This window comes from Schistocerca piceifrons, chromosome 9 (genome assembly GCF_021461385.2).
Source record: "Schistocerca piceifrons isolate TAMUIC-IGC-003096 chromosome 9, iqSchPice1.1, whole genome shotgun sequence".
NCBI classification, from domain to species: Eukaryota; Metazoa; Arthropoda; class Insecta; order Orthoptera; family Acrididae; genus Schistocerca; species Schistocerca piceifrons.
In genome coordinates, this window is record NC_060146.1 from 64,199,957 (window position 1) to 64,215,113 (window position 15,157).

Sequence of the window (15,157 nt, forward strand, 5' to 3'; positions counted from 1 at the left end):
CTACCATAATTTTGTGTTGCTTGCTACTCTACGTAGGCTACACCACAAACTGCATCAGTATCTGCACTCTGAAAGTCATCATCGAGTAAAACTGAAGTGATATCAGGTGTTCCCCAGGGAAGCGTCCTGGGACCTCTGCTGTTACTGATCTATATAAATGACCTGGGTGACAATCTGAGCAGTTCTCTTAGGCTGTTCGCAGATGATACTGTGATTTACCGTCTAGTAAGGTCATCCGAAGACCAGTATCAGTTGCAAAGCAATTTAGAAAAGATTGCTGTATGGTGTGGCAGGTGGCAGTTGACGCTACATAACGAAAAGTTTGAGGTGATCCACATGAGTTCCAAAAGAAATCCGTTGGAATTCGATTACTCGATAAATAATACAATTCTCAAGGCTGTCAATTCAACTAAGTACCTGGGTGTTAAAATTACGAACAACTTCAGTTGGAAAGAGCACATAGATAATATTGTGGGGAAGGCTAGGCAAAAGTTGCGTTTCATTGGCAGGACACTTAGAAGATGCAACAAGTCCACTAAAGAGACAGCTTACACTACACTCGTTCGTCCTCTGTTAGAATATTGCTGCGCGGTGTGGGATCCTTACCAGGTGGGATTGACGGAGGACATCGAAAGGGTGCAAAAAAGGGCAGCTCGTTTTGTATTATCACGTAATAGGGGAGAGAGTGTGTCAGATATGATACGCGAGTTGGGATGGAAGTCATTAAAGCAAAGACGTTTTTCGTCGCGGCGAGATCTATTTACGAAATTTCAGTCACCAACTTTCTCTTCCGAATGCGAAAATATTTTGTTGAGCCCTACCTACATAGGTAGGAATGATCATCAAAATAAAATAAGAGAAATCAGAGCTCGAACAGAAAGGTTTAGGTGTTCGTTTTTCCCCCGCGCTGTTCGGGAGTGGAATGGTAGAGAGATAGTATGATTGTGGTTCGATGAACCCTCTGCCAAGCACTTAAATGTGAATTGGAGAGTAATCATGTAAATGTATTGCTTGGCAGACGGGTGCTTTTCACGGTATCACACATAAAGTTTCATTCCCTTTTGATTCACTGGAGTATGGGAAGATTGGTGGCTGAGACCTGTCAGTGTAAGGCGAGAAAGGGCACAAGTAGACCGCTCGCCTGGTGCAAGTCTTTCGATTTGACGCCACTTCGACGACTTGCGCGTCGATGGGGATGAAATGATGATGATTAGGACAGCACAACACCCAGTCCCTGAGCGGAGAAAATCGAACCCAGGCCCTTAGGATTGACAGCCTGTCGCGCTGACCACTCAGCTACCGGGGGCGGGCACCAACAAATGTTTACCGATCTTTCTGATTCTGATGCTTTTTTTTTTTTTTAAAAAAAAAAAAAGAAAGGGTGGAGCCCCTCCACGTCCACACTGTGGTGGTGACCATCTTAAAAGATTTGCTGTCACCTCCATATTTTTTACTCACTAATCGAATACTTCACGGAATGTGGGGTTGTGATATTATCCGTACGCTACGGTCGCAGGTTCGAATCCTGCCTCGGGCATGGATGTGTGTGATGTCCTTAGGTTAGTTAGGTTTAAGTAGTTCAAAGTTCTAGGCGACTGATGACCTTAGAAGTTAAGTCGCATAGTGCTCAGAGCCATTTGAACCATTTTATCCGTACGTCTGGACAGGATTACCCACTGACACGGTCGCATCGATGAGATAGATAGTGGACGAAAAGCGAGCGAAAGGTAGCAGATTGTCCCACTCCTCAACGGCGATTCGGTGTTGATCCCTCAGAGTGGTTTGTGGGTCGCGTTGTCCATAAACAGCCCTTTTCAATCTATCCCAGGCATGTTCAATAGGGTTCAAGTCTGAAGAACATGCTGGCCATTTTAGTCGAGCGATGTCGTTATCCTGCAGGAAGTCATTCGCAATATGTGCACAATGGGGGCGCGAATTGTCGTCCATGAAGACGAATGCCTCGCCAATATGCTGCCAATATGGTTGCACTGTCGGTCGGAAGATGTCATTCGCGTATCGTACAGTCGTTACGGCGCCTTCCACGACCACCACTGGCGTACGTCGGCCCCACATAACGCCACCCCAAAACATCAGGGAACCTCCACCTTGCTGCACTCGCTGGACAGTGTCTCTAAGGCGTTCAGCCTGACCGGGTTGCCTCAAAACACGATTGTCTGATTGAAGGCATATGTGACACTCATTGGTGAAGAGGACTTGATGCCAATCCTGAGCGGTGCATTCCGTATGTTGTTGGACCCACCTGTACCGCGCTGCATGGTGTCGTGGTTGTAAAAAAGGACCTCACCAAGGACGTTGGGAGTGAAGTTGCGCATCATGCAACCTATTGCTCACAGTTTGAGTCGTAACACGACGTCCTGTGGCTGTCAGGATTACTCCGAGCTATAATCCGCAGGTGGCGGTCAGCCACTGCAGTAGTAGCCCTTGGGCGGCCTGAGCGAGGCATTTCATCGACAGTTGCTATCTTTCCGTATCTCTTCCATGTCTGAACAACATCGCTTTTGGACTCTTCACTTCTTGAGAGCTCTTCCTGGCACAAAGTAACAACGCGGACGTGATCAAACCGCGGTATTGACCGTCTAGGCATGGTTGAACTACAGACTACGCGGGCCGTATACCTCCTTTCTGGTGGAATAAACAAAGTAAGAGCATATGGACTATCAGACCAATTGTGTGATTGGATTGAAGAGTTCCTAGATAACAGAACGCAGCATGTCATTCTCAATGGAGAGAAGTTTTCCGAAGTAAGAGTGATTTCAGGTGCGCCGCAGGGGAGTGTCGAAGGACCGTTGCTATTCACATTATACATAAATCAGCTTGTGGATGTCATCGGAAGTTCACCGAAGCTTTTTGCGGATGATGCTGTGGTATATCGAGAGGTAGTAACAATGGTAAATTGTACTGAAATGCAGGAGGATCTGCAAAGAATTGACGCATGGTGCAGGGAATGGCAATTGAATCTCAATGTAGACAAGGGTAATGTGCTGCGAATACATAGAAAGAAAGAAAGATGCCTTATGATTTAGCTACAATATAGCAGGTCAGCAACTGGAAGCAGTTAATTCCATAAATTATCTGGGAGTACGCATTAGGAGTGATTTAAAATGGAATGATCATATAAAGTTGATCGTCGATAAAGCAGATGCCAGGCTGAGATTCATTGGAAGAATCCTAAGGAAATGCAATCCGAAAACAAAGGAAGTAGGTTACAGTTCACTTGTTCGCCCACTGCTTGAATACTGCTCAGCAGTGTGGGATCCATACCAGATGGGGTTGATAGGAGAGATAGAGAAGATCCAACGGAGAGCTGCGCGCTTCGTTACAGGATCATTTAGTAATCGCGAAAGCGTTACGGAGATGACAGATAAACTCCAGTGGAAGGCTCTGCAGGAGAGACGCTCAGTAGCTCGGTACGGGCTTTTGTTGAAGTTTCGAGAACATACCTTCACTGTGGAATCAAGCAGTATATTGCTCCCTCCTACGTATATCTCGCGAAGAGACCATGAGGATAAAATGAGAGAGATTAGAGCCCACACAGAGGCGTACCGACAATCCTTCTTTCCACGAACAATACGAGACTGGAATAGAAGGGAGAACCGATAGAGGTACTCAAGGTACCCTCCGCCACATACCCTCAGGTGGCTTGCGGAGTATGGATGTAGATGTAGAACTGATTGCCTGTCAGACCCCCTCTGCCTAATAGGCGCTGCTCTTGCGTGGTTGTTTACATCTTTGGACGGGTTTAGTGATGTCTCTGAACAGTCAGAGGGACTGTGTCTGTGATACCATACCCACAGTCAGGGGTTCTATCTTTAGGAGTTCTGGGAACCGGTGTGATACAAAACTTTTTCTGGTGTGTGTATGCAGGCAGTCGTTTCAAACTGCAGCAGGGCACACTCTGTGTCTGGGCGAGTGTGCAGAACTGGCCACAAGTCCCCTCGAGAGTCGGGCCCAGATAGCAGCCCGCCGGCAGATACTCCCCGGTGGAGTGCCGCCGTCCGCGTGATAATCCTGCAGCGCGAATCAGAACCTCCCGTGTTGGATTATCGACGAGCAGCGCCTATCGTTCGCTGTTCAGGGATTACTGTCGCCGCTTTATGGCCCAGCTGATAGCTGGCACGCGGAGGGGAAGCAGCACGCTCAAATACAAAACTACTCGATACATGTGTGCGTCTGCTCCACCTGGCGAGATGACCCCCCCATAAAATATGCCATGGACACCTAATCCTTTACTGAGGAGGCGACCAAACTGAGTGCTGAAACAAAACGACACAACGCATCGATACAGTCTACTGTCGCGCGGTAATTCGGTTTTAGCACCAGAGAAAATGTTGCAGCCCAGCCAGGCCAAGCGTCATGACTTCCTCATCAAATGTGATTTGTTACAACATTACATTAGTTTCGTGGAGGAAAAAAAAATAAAAAATAAAAAAGAAAAGAATATCAATTCTGATCGATGCAGATATTATGTAAGGAAGGGAAGGGGGAGGGTGAGTGGGGAGAGGTTCGCAAAATTGAACACAGTTCACTCCCTTCGTGATCTGTCCCCAGTCACTAAAATATTCTCTCCTACCAACACCGTTTGAATAAAATCACAATTAAATCAATGCAATGAAATGAATACCCTTAGCTGCATACAGGTGTTGATGTACGTCAACGGGGAGAGTTGAAAATGTGTGCCCCTACCGGGACTCGAACCCGGGATCTCCTGGTTACATGGCAGACTCTCTATCATTCTCTTTTTCTTTTTTTTTTTCATTTTGTTCTGTATCGTTCGTTGCGTTTGGTCTGGGCAGACGTCACAGGATCGTTGTTTCCCTTACTCTACCCGAGCCACCGAGGACACACAGGATAGCGCGACTGCACGGACTTATCTCTGGCACGCCTCCCGTGAGACCCACATTCCCCACTTATATATATATATATATATATATATATATATATATATATATATACCGTTTGAATAATTCAGCTCAACCTTTCACATTGTGTTTGTTAAATACGACGCAACCAGATGTTTCTAACGCCATCAATCCCATGAAACTGAAGTTTTTATAATGCGTTGAACGGGCCACAGAAATACTTGCTGGCGACATCTTTTTTTTTTTTTTTTTTTTTTTTTGAGGCTTTTACTAGAAAGTGTATATTGCATTCCCTGTAGAGCAACCGTTCTGGCATCCAAACTGTGATCTGCTGATTCAATTGTTTTTCCTTAAATGTGAGACTACTCCTGAATATATTATTTTTCCTAATATCGATAATTATTTAAGCCTTTCTTATCACTTTCGTTATCAATGGCGAAAGAAGGACTAATACGATGACATAATGGAAAAGGGGGTGGTTGCCATTACAGCTCAGCTAGAGGGGACACGGACAGATGTGGTTGAAGATCGTAGTGCATGGGAAATGGAAAGAAATGCTGTCGGTGGTAGCTGAGGGATATATACCAAATAAATTAATAAGAGATTGAAGTGATCGCACATTATAGCTTAAAAATGACCATAACAGTGTTGCAGAAGCAACGAAAAAAGCATTCCAAGTTTAAATGAAGCCAAAATCTTGTAGACTGGTGACGTTTTATTAAAGCTCCAAATCTAATGCGAACTTGATGCTTGTAGCAGTGTCCATAAGGAAACTCTGTCTCGAAATCTAACAGATAATCCAATGAGACCTTGGTCGTACTTAAACTGCATCAGCGGCAAGAGACAATCAGTACCTTGACTGCAAGACAGCAATGGTAATCTTACCAATGACATTGGCACTAAAGCAAAGTTACTAAGTACGATTTTCCGAAATTCCTTCAAGAAGACAAAATACATATTCCAGAATTCGAAGCAACAACGACAGCCAACAAGAGTAACTTAGATGTCATCGGGGAGGCGAAGCAGTTTAAAACACGTAATAAAGGCAAGTCTTCTGTTACGGATCGTATGCCAATTAAGTTCTTTTCAGAGTATGCTTATATAATAGCTCCATGCTTAGTAGTGATATACAACTACCCGTTCGACGGAACATACACTGAAGAGCCAAAGAAACTGCTACACCTGCCTAATATCGTGTATGGTCCCCGCGAGCACCCAGAAACGCCGCGACATGACGTGCTATGGACTCGACAAATTTCTGAAGTAGTGTTGGTGGGAACTTACGTCAATCCTGCAGGGCTGTCCATAAATCGGTAAGAATATGAGGAGGTGGAGATCTCTTCTAAACAGCATGTTGCAAGACATTACAGGTATGCTCAATACTATTCATGTCTGGGGAGTTTGGTGGCCAGTGAAAGTATTTAAACTCATAACCGTATTCCTTGAGCCATTCTGTAGCAATTTTGTACCAGTGGTATGTCGTATTGTCCTGCTGGAATTGCCCATCGGAATGGATAATGGACATGAATGGATGTCAGAGATCAGACAGGATGCTTAAGTACCTGTCACCTGTCAGAGTCATATCTAGACGTGTCAGGAGTCCCATATCAATGCAACTGCACACGCCCCACACAATTATAGAACCTCCACAAGCTTCAACAGTCCCCTGCTGAAATGAACGGTCCATGGATTCATGAGGTTGTCTCCACACCCGGACATGTCGACCCGCTCTATGCAATTTCAAACGAAACTCGTACGACCAGGCAACATGTTTCCAGTAATCAACAGTCCAATGTCGGTGTTGATGGGCCCAGGCGAGGCGTAAATCTTTGTTTCGTGCAGTCATCAAAGGTACACAAGTGGGCCCTTGACTTCGAGAGCCCATTTCTATAATGTTTCGTTGAATGGTTCGGACGCTGACACTTGTTGATGGCCCAGCATTGAAATCTCCAGCAATTTGTGGAAGGGATGCACTTCTGTTACGTTGAACGATTCTCTTCAGTTGTTGTTGGTCCCGTTCTTGCAGGATCTTTTTCCGGCCGCAGCGATGTCGGAGATTTGACGTTTTACCTGGTTCCTGATATTCAGGGTACACTAATGAATGGTCGTCGGTAAAACCGCCATTCCATCGCTATCTCGGAGATGCTTCTTCTCATCGCTTGTGTACCGACTATAACACCACGTTCAAACTCACTTAAATCTTGATACCTTGCCATTGTAGCAGCAGTAACCGATCTAACAACTGCTCCAGACACTTGTCTTATATAGGCGTTGCCGACTGCAGCGCCGTATTCTGGCCGTTTACATGTATCTGTATTTGTATACTGGCTGTACCAGTTTCTTTGGCGCTTCATTGGAGATACCTAAAGACTTGCAGGCCACACCAATACCCAAAAAAGGAAACCGGAGTAATCCGCTGAATTACAGACCCATATTAATAAAGTCGATTTGCAATAGAATTTTCGAACATATACTGTTGGAACACTATGACCTACCTCGAGGAAAATTGTTTATTAAGACGTGTTTAGTATTCAGAAAATTCGTTCTTGTGAAACACAACTAACTCTTTATTCACGCGAAGTGACGAGTGGTATCGACAGGGGACCTCAGGTTGTTTCCATATTTCTAGATTTCAAGAAGGCTTTTGATACCGCTCATCACAAGCCGCTTTTAATCAGATTTCATGTCTATGGAATGTTGTCTCAGTTGTGCGACTGGATTGGTGATTTCTTATCAGAAAGGTCGAATCGTAGTAATCGACGGAAAATCATCGAGTAAAACAGACGTGACACCTTCCTTTCTCCTGCGCTATTCTTAAGCCATCAGAAGATAAAAACCAAATTCAAAATGATTTAGTTAAGATATCTGTATTGTGCAGAAAATGGCACTTGACTCTGGACAATAAAAGAATGTGAAGCCAACCACATGAGTACGAAAAAGAATCCGTTAAATTTCGGTTACAACTTAAATCACACAAATCTCAACCCTCTCAATTCATCTGAACTCCTAGAAATTACAGTTACGAAGAGCTTAAACTGGAACGGTCACATAGATAATGTTGCGGAGAAGGAACCAAAAAAATGTGTTTTATTGGCACAAAATTTAGAAAAAGCAACAGGTCTACCAAAGAGGCTGTCTGCACTATGCTTGTCCATCCTCTTTTGGAATATCAGTACACGGTTTGAGATCCGTAGCAGGTAGGATTGGCAGAGGATACCGAAAAACTTCAAAGAACTGGAGGTATTGTTTAATAGCGAAATAGGAGTGTGTATTATGACTACATATCAGTGGTTTTTCTTGGTTTTCTTACGCAGTGGTTAGCACACTGGACTCACATTCGGAAGGACGACGTTTCAATCCCGCGTCCGGCCATCCTGATTTAGGTTTTCCGTGATTTCCCTATATCACTTCAGGCAAATGCCGGGATGGTTCCTTTGAAAGGGCACGGCCGATTTCCTTCCCCATCCTTCCCTAACCCGAGCTTGTGGTCCGTCTCTAATGACCTCGTTGTCGATAGGACGTTAAACACTAATCTCCTCCTCCTCCTCTTGGTTTTCTTATTTTCGCAAAGTTAATTTTATCAAATACAAAAACATAATTACGGCGTGAGCCATTAATGGCAATGAAGAGAATTTTATTTATAAAGTATGAATCCATAGTATTTCAACATTTGAAAGAAGAGTTTAAACTACTATACCTTTGTGATGTGATGTGTATCATTTGACTGTCTTTCTTCTTCCGTCACTTGCTTCGTTACCTTTTCTGTCTCGGCATAGGTCTGTTAGGATGGATGTATTATTGTAATCACATATAAATGCGAATAATTATTTCGTTCAAGTAATGGCTTTTGTTTTATTATTTCTTAAAGTTAATCTTTTTAATCCCCCCCATGAACCATGGACTTTGCCATTGGTGGGGAGGCTTGCGTGCCTCAGCGATACAGATAGCCGTATCGTAGGTGCAACCACAACGGAGGGGTATCTGTTGAGAGGCCAGACAAACGTGTGGTTCCTGAAGAGGGGCAGCAGCCTTTTCAGTAGTTGCAGGGGCAACAGTCTGGATGATTGACTGATCTTGCCTTGTAACACTAACCAAAACGCCCTTGCTGTGCTGGTACTGCGAACGGCTGAAAGCAAGCCGTAAATTTTCCCGAAGGCATGCAGCTTTACTGTATGGTTAAATGATGATGGCGTCCTCTTGGGTAAAATATTCCGGAGGTAAAATAGTCCCCCATTCGGACCTCCGGGCGGGGACTACTCAAGAGGACGTTGTTATCAGGAGAAAGAAAACTGGCGTTCTACGGATCGGAGCGTGGAATGTCATATCCCTTAATCGGGCAGGTAGGTTAGAAAATTTAAAAAGGGAAATGGATAGGTTAAAGTTAGATATAGTGGGAATTATTGAAGTTCGGTGCCAGGAGGAACAAGACTTTTGGTCAGGTGAATACAGGGTTATAAATACAAAATCAAATAGGGGTAATGCAGGAGTAGGTTTAATAATGAATAAAAAATAGGAGTGCGGGTAAGCTACCACAAACAGCATAGTGAACGCATTATTGTGGCCAAGATAGACACGAAGCCCACGCCTACTACAGAAGTACAAGTTTATATGCCAACTAGCTCTGCAGATGAAGAAATTGAAGAAATGTATGATAAAAGAAATTATTCAGATAGTGAAGGGAGACGAAAATTTAGTAGTCATGGGTGACTGGAATTCGAGAGTAGGATAAGGGGGAGAAGGAAACATAGTAGGTGAATATAGATTGGGGGTAAGAAAGGGAAGAGGAAGCCGTCTGTGAGAATTTTGCACAGAGCATAACTTAATCATAGCTAACACTCGGTTGAAGAATCATAAAAGAAGATTGTATACATGGAAGAATCCCGGAGATACTAAAAGGTATCAGCTAGATTATATAATGGTAAGACTGAGATTTAGGAACCAGGTTTTGAATTGTAAGACATTTCCAGGAGCAGATGTGGACTCTGACCACAATCTATTGGTTATGAACTGCAGATTAAAATTGAAGAAAAATTGAAGAAACTGCAAAAAGGTGGGAATTTAAGGAGATTGATCTGGATAAACTGACTAAACCAGAGGTTGTGCAGAGTTTCAGGGAGAGCATAAGGGAACAATTGACAGCTGTGGGGGAAAAATGTACAGTAGAAGAAGAAAGGGTAGCTCTGAGGGATGAAGTAGTGAGGGCAGCAGAGGATCAAGTAGGTAAAAAGACGAGGGCTAGTAGAAATCCTTGGGTAACAGAAGAAATATTGAATTTAATTGATGAAAGGAGGAAACATAAAAACGCAGTAAATGAAGCAGGCAAAAAGGAATACAAACGTCTCAAAAATGAGATCGACAGGAAGTGCAAAATGGCTAAGCAGGGATCGCTAGAGGACAAATGTAAGGATGTAGAGGCTTATCTCACCAAGAGTAAGATAGATACTGCCTACAGGAAAATTAAAGAGACCTTTGGACAAAAAAGAACCACTTCTATGAATATCAAGAGCTTTGATGAAAACCCAGTCCTAACCAAAGAAGGGAAAGCAGAAAGGTGGAAGGAGTATATAGGGGGTCTGTACAAGGGCAATGTACTTGAGGACAATATTATAGAAATGGAAGAGAATGTAGATGAAGATGAAATGGGAGATACGATACTGCGAGAAGAGTTTGACAGAGCACTGAAAGACCTGAGCCGAAACAAAGCCCCGGGAGTGGACAACATTCCATTAGCACTACAAACAGCCTTGGGAGAGCCAGTCCTGACAAAACTCTACCATCTGGTGAGCAAGATGTATGAGACAGGCGAAGTACCCTCAGCCTTCAAGAAGAATATAATAATTCCAATCCCAAAGAAAGCAGGTGTTGACAGATGTGGAAATTACCGTACTATCAGTTTAATAAGTCACAGCTGCAAAATACTAACGCGAATTCTTTACAGACGAATGGAAAAACTAGTAGAGGCCGACATCGGGGAAGATCAGTTTGGATTCCGTAGAATTATTGGAACACGTGAGGCAATACTGACCTTACGACTTATCTTAGAAGAAAGATTAAGGAAAGGCAAACCTACGTTTCTAGCATTTGTAGACTTAGAGAAAGCTTTTGACAATGTTGATTGGAATACTGTCTTTCAAATTCTAAAGGTGGCAGGGTAAAATACAGGGAGCGAAAGGCTATTTACAATTTGTACAGGGACCAGGTGGCAATTATAAGAGTCGAGGGGCATGAAACGGAAACAGTGGTTGAGAAGAGAGTGAGACAGGGTTGTAGCCTCTCCCCAATGTTATTCAAGCTGTATATTGAGCAAGCAGTAAAGGAAACAAAAGAAAAATTCGGAGTAGGTATTAAAATCCATGGAGAGGAAATAAAAACATTGAGGTTCGCCGATGACATTGTAGTTCTGTCAGAGACAGCAAAGGACTTGGAAGAGCAGTTGAACGAAATGGACAGTGTCTTGAAAGGAGGATATCAGATGAACATCAACAAAATCAAAACGAGGATAATGGAATGTAGTCGAATAGAGTCGGGTCATGTTGAGGGAATTAGATTAGGAAATGAGACACTTAAAGTAGTAAAGGAGTTTTGCCCTTTGGGGAGCAAAATAACTGATGATGGTCGAAGTAGAGAAAATATAAAATGTAAACTGGCAATGGCAAGGAAAACGTTTCTGAAGAAGAGAAATTTGTTAACATCGAGTATAGATTTAAGTGTCAGGAAGTTGTTTCTAAAAGTATTTGTATGTAGTGTATCCATGTATGGAAGTGAAACATGGACAATAAATAGTTTGGACAGGAAGAGAATAGAAGCTTTTGAAATGTGCTGCTACAGAAGAATGCTGAAGATTCGATGGATACATCACATAACTAATGAGGAGGCATTGAATAGGATTGGGGAGAAGAGAAGTTTGTGGTGCAACTTGACGAGAAGAAGGGACCGGTTGGGAGGGCATGTTCTGAGGCATCAAGGGATCACAAATTTAGCATTGGAGGGCAGCGTGGAGGGCAAAAATCTTAGAGGGAGACCAAGAGAGGAATACACTAAGCAGATTCAGAAGGATGTAGGTTGCAGTAGGTACTGGGAGATGAAGAAACTTGCACAGGATAGGGTAGCGTGGAGAGCTGCATGATACCAGTGTCTGGACTGAAGTCCACAACAACAACAATCTTTTTAATATGATATTGATAAGTTCCCAAACGGAAATGTCGGTGAGTCTTTTTCCCTGAGCATGTAATCGGCGTGGGCGATATTTGTTTAGTCGCCATTGCGGCCATCTCAGCGAGACAACTACGAATTGTAGTAACTGCTTACAAGCTGCATACCTTTTGATTAAAGAAGTCCGATCGCCAAGTGCGAATCACATTAGTGTACTTGAGATATTCCAAATCTTCGCGGTCACGTAAATACGAAGCGAAGCCTGTCATTCCGAGAGAAAAATATTTTGTGCCCTGTAAATTTTAATCTGTAGGCCTGTTGTCAATTTAGCTCGTCCGGTACTAATTAGTGTTACAGATATGGTAGACGAGTTGGGGCGGCTATCACTAAACCATAGGAATTTTTCTTTGAAGCGAGATCTTTTCGCAAAGTTTCAATCATTAGATTATTGTCGTGACAGAGAAAACATTTTATTGGTGCCATGCCACATAGGGAGGATTGATAATCGTAACCTGGATCGCACAGCGAGGTTGAAGTGATCGGTCCGGGTGCTGTTCGAGAGTGGAACGGCAGGGAAATAGGCTGGAGGTGGTTCGATAAACCCTTTGCCAAGAACTTCAGTGTGAATTGCGGAGATAAAACGCAGATTTAGTTGTAGGAATCACAACGGAGCCATTATCGGGCAGTGGACATCAAATGACTGATGATGTAGGTAGACGATCGTGTGAAACCCAGCTCGCGCTATTCTTCCACGAGACTCAGAGGGCCATAGACACGGGTTCCCACGTAGATGCCGTTTTTCTTCACTTCCGCAAGGCGTTCGATACAGTTCCCCATAGTCGTTTAATGAACAAAGTAAGAGCATATGGACCATCAGACCAATTGTGTGATTGGATTGAAGAGTTCCTAGATAACACAACGCAGCATGTCATTCTCAATGGAGAGGAGTCTTCCGAAGTAAGAGTGATTTCAGGTGTGCCGCAGGGGAGTGTCGTAGGACCGTTGCTATTCACAATATTCATAAATGACCTTGTGGATGACATCGGAAGTTCACTGAGGCTTTTTGCGGATGATGCTGTGGTATATCGAGAGGTAGTAACAACGGAAAATTGTACTGAAATGCAGGAGGATCTGCAACGAATTGACGCATGGTGCAGGGAATGGCAAATGAATCTCAATGCAGACAAGTGTAATGTGCTGCGAATAAATAGAAAGAAAGATCCCTTATCATTTAGGTACAATATAGCAGGTCAGCAACTGGAAGCAGTTAATTCCATAAATTATCTCGGAGTGCACATTAGGAGTGATTTAAAATGGAATGATGATATAAAGTTGATGGTCCGTAAAGCAGATGCTAGACTGAGATTCATTGGAAGAATCCTAAGGAAATGCAATCCGAAAAGAAAGGAAGTAGGTTACAGTACGCTTGTTCGCCCACTGCTTGAATACTGCTCAGCAGTGTGGGATCCGTACCAGATAGGGTTGATAGAAGGGATAGAGAAGATCGAACGGAGAGCAGCGCGCTTCGTTACAGGATCATTTAGTAATCGCGAAAGCGTTACGGAGATGATGGATAAACTCCAGTGGAAGACTCTGCAGGAGAGACGCTCAGTAGCTCGGTACGGGCTTTTGTTAAGGTTTCGAGAACATACCTTCACCGAGGAGTCAAGCAGTATATTGCTCCCTCCTACGTATATCTCTCGAAGAGACCATGAGGATAAAATCGGAGAGATTAGAGCCCACACAGAGGCATACCGACAATCCTTCCTTCCACGAACAATACGAGACTGGAATAGAAGGGAGAACCGATAGAGGTATTGAAGGTACCCTCCGCCACGCACCGTCAGTTGGCTTGCGGAGTATGGATGTAGATGTAGACGAAACACTGGCCCAGTTGGTGTACAATTTTGATTGTGGGGACTCAGCAGTGACATGCATAAGACTGAACAGTCTCCTGAAGTGATTCGGAGGGATCAGATGGTACTCGACTCTGGACGGCCGGACGACATTTGGACGCGTGCTGGAGAGCCCAGGTGGGCCGGTCCGTTATCTGCGCACAGCTGCGCCGCTGCCGGCCGATGTTTGGCCAGAGCGGAGCTGAGCACGGGTGCGGAGATAAGGTTTGGGTGACAGCGCCGACTGCCGGGCTGCTGGCACAGGGTGTCCCCGGGCCCACGCACCCCACGCGTCACTTGAACCAAAAGCTGAGCAGAGCTTCTCATTCCCTGGTTCCCACTTCATGGCCCCCAACATCTGGACACAAGAATGATACCAAGGTCAGAGAGGATTTAGCTGTCCAACTCGTGGCTACTTTATGTTCCCTAGTGTGGACGTTATCCCCATAGTGTTTATCACTCCTTTCCATTTTCCTTCTGCGAATACAGCCTAAGAGCGGAAAAGAAAGACACGCCATGAATGAATCGCCCAAATGGAGTGGAGATCTCTAGTCGTGATGTACATTTACAGATAAACAAATTTTTGAAGTTAAAATCTTCTGGGTTATTAGGCCGCGTCATGTTCCTTCTAAAATGTTCGACGTTTCGACTCCTCTGCTGGGATCTTCCTCAGGATCTTTTGGTGTCCACTACTGCTAGAACACTGTCAGAGACGACTGCTGCTCTCATCTGTTGCTTTCCCCTCTTTGGGGAAGTGTGAGGGGGAGTCTGTAGCCTTTCGGCTTTTACTCCCCTGTGAACGTGTGTGTGCGATTTTTCTATAGTTTATGGTGTCTGTGATTTGTGATGATTGATGTGAGTGTGTCTGGTACTTGCCTGAGGTAGGCGAGAAGTTTGGTGTTATATGGGAAGGAACAGGATGATGGATTGAGTGTTGGGATTTTCTCTTCGACTTACAAGGGGAGGCCGCCAATTGTGAAATTCAGATTCGATTCATACTGCGCATAATAAAAGCTCATGGCCAGAGGTGTAACGTGGCTAAGCACCAAGATGCACTTCTCAGCCGTTGTCGAGAAAATCGACAGTTAATAGAAACCGTTGCGGTGAAATACTCTCTACGATGTATAACTTCCTAGAGCGTGGTGGCGCAGCGGTAAGTGCTTGGGTTCGTAAGTCAAAGGTCGCCAGATCCAATCTCGCGCCCTGCAATTTTTTTTTAGTATTTGTTTT